This window comes from Meles meles, chromosome 11, assembly GCF_922984935.1.
Source record: "Meles meles chromosome 11, mMelMel3.1 paternal haplotype, whole genome shotgun sequence".
Taxonomy (NCBI): Eukaryota; Metazoa; Chordata; class Mammalia; order Carnivora; family Mustelidae; genus Meles; species Meles meles.
The window spans coordinates 72900072-72905016 of record NC_060076.1 but is presented as its reverse complement, the minus strand read 5'-3'; the positions used below and the strand labels follow the sequence as shown (position 1 = coordinate 72905016).

The 4945-nt window shown below is 43.9% G+C and overlaps 1 long non-coding RNA gene across 1 annotated transcript; it reads right to left on the bottom strand.

Moving 5' to 3' along the window:
• Positions 1-1018: 1018 nt before the first annotated feature.
• On the bottom strand, positions 1019-4221 carry LOC123953582. The gene is made up of 3 exons (XR_006820888.1): positions 4116-4221; positions 3704-3823; positions 1019-1059 (listed from the first exon to the last, which is right to left on the bottom strand). It is a non-coding gene; the product is annotated as an uncharacterized LOC123953582 (long non-coding RNA).
• Positions 4222-4945: the final 724 nt, after the last annotated feature.

The window sequence follows — 4945 nt, the reverse complement described above, 5'->3', positions numbered from 1 at the left end:
GAGAGATGCCAAGAGGGAGGAGGGACTCGTCCGACTCCACAGCTGGTAAGCATTATCAACACCGAGTCATCAATAGAAAAGCAGCACTGGAAAACTGCGATGTGTTTTACTTGTCACTGGATAGGAGCAGAAGAAGCCATCTATCATACTAAAGCTAAGATTCTTATAAAATTTCACATCTGATCAGAAAAAAAACTACACACCCCAAATTATGGCTTCGCTTCATCAGCAATTAAAGATCACTGGCCTGATTTTGTTCATGCTCATTTTCTTTTCTTTTTTTCTTTTCTTTTTTCTTTTGTATATTTAATCTTTTCAGGACAGTAAAGAATCATCTTTTCATTTGTGACAGAAGACCAGGCAGAAGACATAAATCTAAAAGATAATGTTGTTATTTCTTAAAATTCAAATTTACTCTAAGGATTAAAAAACACTCACATTTATATCCAAGTTCCTCAACGATGTAATTTTCATTCTAATCCATATCCCAAAATGTTATTTATTATTAACACCACTGCCTGAGCTTAATAATTACCTGAGTAATTATTTTAGTAAAGTGCTTCCAACTAGCATGATACACAATTTGCTTTGTTGAGTTGCCTTTTTTCTCCTTTATCCCAGAAAATGTCATAATAGGTAGCTAATTTCATAATAGTCTCTTGTGTTTAAAATCTGGTTCCTGGAAATGATTCATACAAGTCAACTATTAGCTTTGCGGTGAAATTTTGCAGAAATGTCAGCGACACCTCAGATGCACCTGCTTTGTTTGGCAGTAAAGGTATTTTGCCAACGTTCACAGTGAATAAGCAGCACTACTAGTTTTTCTAAAATCCGTGTTCAATTGTTTCTCTAACCACCACTGAAATATGAGACAGTGTTTTCCAATGTATATTCACATTATGACCCAGAAATCGGGCATATGCACCAACTACATGAAAATACAATCCTGCGTTCAGTTTTCCAAATATAAGACAACAGTTCACCGAGCAAGATGGAGAACAGCTTCCACTACATTGGAGCCGTCTTTGGCGCTGGTTTCACAGAATAATGCCCCATAGTCTGTAGAAAAGTAATAAACACAATTAAATGAAGCCTTTACTTAAGGCTCCTGGAATTTTAGCTTTCGAAACCAATAAATAAAATAAACATATTGTCCTGTTGAGTATTCTAACAGCTAAGAAATAGGATTCATGGTTTTGATACTTTAAAAATAGTGAATTTGGGTCTAGTTATTCCAGACACAACAGCTCCGAGTCAGGGGACTTTTTATTTTGCCTTAAAAGCAAGCACAATACACCATTTCATGTTTTAAGGTTCTTATTCTCCACGGTCCCACCAGTTGCTACAAACGTTCTCTATCGGATAATCTGAGAGAGTTAAAAATGGTAGCTTAAGGTAACCACTCACGAATTACATGTCCATCAAAAGTATGTCTCCTTTAGGCCGGCAGCTAACTCGCATCCCTTCACACTTTCATCTTTGCCTTCAAGATTCAGCAACCTCCGTGTTGTTAAACCCAATGGATGCTGTCTAGGGCTCTATTATTCTATCTCCCAGTGGTTATGGGTATGACCACAGATCATATCACTCTCCTGCTTCACACCTTTCAGTGTTTCCCATTCCTCTTCAAGTAACACTCAGATGCTTCCCCATCGCTGACAAGGCCTCCATGTAGTCCCAGCCCAACTCCTAGCTTTACCCGCCAGCCTCCACCCTCGCTCTCAATGCTCTGGTTACTCTAATCTTCCCTCTGTTTCTCCAATGTTCCAAATTCCCCCTTATCTCACGGTCTTTGCACCTGCTGTTCCCATTACCTGGGTTACGCCCATCAACCCCCTTCTCCAGGCTGACTCCTATTTACTTTTTGAATTTTTCCATAATCCTCCCATGAAATCAAGTTTCAGTGTTGTCTAAGCCTGCCATGTCCCTGTCAGGTCTTGCTATTAGGAACCTCACAGCCCTCTGTGTTTTCTCTGTGCTGCACTTGCCACAATTGTAACTGATGAAGGCATTTTTGTGCATCTTTGCCTGGAGACAATGTCCTTTCAGGAAGGAGAATTGCAAGGGCCTTGGGCCTGGGTGTAGGTGACACAATTCTGTGTGGGATAAGGGGAGGATGTCATGGCTGCTCTGGAGCATGGAGAGAGAGAACAAAAGGAGGGAGTAAGAGTCCACAGTGGGACGTTTACCCATGAGCCTGGGGAAAATCTGTAAAAATTCCACAGAAAAACTATAAAAATTCTACAATGAATGTGAATGAATTTCTAGTGGAAATGTGTAGCGCTGTTTCCAAATTTTATGGCTAGGATGTTATGGGGTGACATGGAGGGTCTCTCTGAGGCTACAGGAGGGTAGGGGTCACAAGATGCAAAAGTGAGCAAACCTTGGGAACTCTGAAATCATGAGGAGGGGATAAACCTGGCATGTGGCGGGGAATCACATGCTCTCTAAGGGGGCATGCGGAACCATGTTGCACGTGGATTACATACATTTCTCGTGTATCCCCCAGAAATGAACTACATGAAGACACGGACTGTCTGTTGTGTGCTCCAGTCTTTCCTCCACACATGATCAAGTGCATGTGATTAAACGTGTTGAATGAATCTCTTCTGTGCTTCGCTGCCTAGCTCTGATGTTTAGCATGTTTGGTTCATAGTTTTAAAACTCAAAACAAGAAAGATTTTCCAATTTAAAACAGTGGCATTGACCCTTGTTTTTACAGTCCACGTGCCATACTACAGCACAGGCTGTCCATGGGCTGAAGCAGACCACAGAGGCAGTGGTATCAAATCAGACTGCAATGGCGTGGACTTAGCCACCCACAGGTGCCTCTGATGCCTTGTTTGGGAAAGCCAGGTCCTAAGGGGGCCCTGGAGCAGCCTCACACACTGGTAATAGCGGGAGATAAATGCTGCCCCCCGTAATAAACTGGATCGAAATGAGCCTCACATTCTATACAAGCCCACAACCAAAAATAATTTTAGACTATTCAACTAAGCACAAATCTTAGAGAAAAAAAAAACAACTTTCCAAATTCTCTTCCAGCTGGTAACACACTTCCCTTTGGCACAGTAACCTTCTGGAATTAAACCATGTTTTCTAAACAGGACACCCATTTTTTTTCTTGACGTGGATTCCAGAACTAGGAGGAGTCCAGGAACTGGCCGAGGGTCAGGAGGAAGGCAGGATACTTCTGGCTCCTTTGTCAAAGTTCTTCAATGGGGAAAATTGCCCAAGTGATCATTTTACCTCCATGAGAGGTTTAATCCTTGGTACAATTACTTAACATTCATTAAAGTGTACGTGGCGAGGGTAGGGGTCGGGAGGGCACCTGGGTGGCGTAGTCAGTTAAGTGTCTGCCTTTGCTCAGGTCCTGGGATCAAGCCCTATGTCAGGCTTCCTATTCAGTGAGGAGCCTGTTTCTCCCTCTCCTTCTGCCCCTCCACTCCCAACCCCTGCTCATACTCATGCCTGCTCTTTCTCTCTCACTCTCAAATAAATAAATTTTAAAAAATAAAATAAAAATAAAAAAATAAAGGGCAGGGGGACACTGGGAGTTCTGCCTGAGTAAGAAGTCCCATCGAAAGGGGTGAAGGGCTGTCAAAGAACCTTGTTAAGTGAACGTAGACAGGAGTGAAGGGTCACCAACTGTAAAGCTCACAAATGGCTACAGCTATTCCAACAGCCCCACTTTCACCCTTACCATGGCCAGTTTTTCTCCCAAGTATCCTGGGACGCACTTCTGCTCCTCTGCTGCGGCAGCATCACGGAGATCAGCCTTGTTTCCTACCAACATGATAGGAACACTCTCCTGGGTTGCATCCTGCCAGGGGAAAAATGCTGTGTGTTCATCAAACACTGAACAAGTTCCACTGACAACAGCAGCTTCCACTCTCCAACTGCCCCGTGGGTTCTGCATGACCTGGAGGTCATATCTCCCAGCCTCAAAATCTCTCTACAGAGAGCCAAACTTCTTCCCATCACCAAGCGAAAACACTGAACTTCTGAGAGGTTAAACAAGAATTTGCAAAGGCCAGGGCCATGGTGCAAATGCTCCCCATCACCCCATGACGCCCGTGTAGTTTTTTGTTTGTTTCTGTGTTTTGATATCTTACCTCGATCATGTCCACCCATTCTCGAACATTGAGAAAGCTCTTCTCGCATGTAACATCATACAACAGCAGAACGCCATCTGCTCTTCTGAAGTAAGACTTGGCGATACTTCTAAACCTGGCAAAGAGGAAAGCGTGTAAATACCAGTTCTAATCAGTCTGTTGGTCAAGTGCTACCCCTTCTTCATCTCTTTCACTCTCACTTTTTTCTCGTTTTCTAAGATAAGCCTCCATTTAGAAGAATCTCATGGCAATCTTGCACTGGGACAGAGCCACCTCTGAGGGCTGGAACGACTCAGTGGAGGGAAACAGAATAATTTGGGGGTATGATCTACGAGAGCCAAACAATTTCTCCAAAAATATCTATAAACCCAAAGTATAACCAGGACAAGGCTGAGAGTATAACTTCTAAAAATTTCAGCCCCTGCAACAAGCTCCCAAACCCATGTGTGGGACACAGGGAAGGAGGGAAGGAGAGGCCCCAGAGAGAAAACTGTGGTCTGGGGGGGTGGGGAGGGGTTACTGGGGGGGGCATGGAAGAGGGCCTAACGATGCGGAGTGCCACAGCATGCCAGCTTTACACACACGGCACATGGGCCGGTTCGCTAGCGCAAGAGCACACCCCTGCGTGTGTGTCCCAACTCTAAACCAACTGCAACACTTGATAGCTCAATGAGGTAGAGAGGGATGAATGTAGCCTTCAAGGACAGCAATCTTCAAACACTAATTACAAGTCAGAACACACATGTGCGCAGAGGCACCCTCTGCAGGTTGGCTGAGCTGTGGAAGGCTTTCGGCTGCAGACAAAAGGAAAATCTACGTTCTGTTTGTCC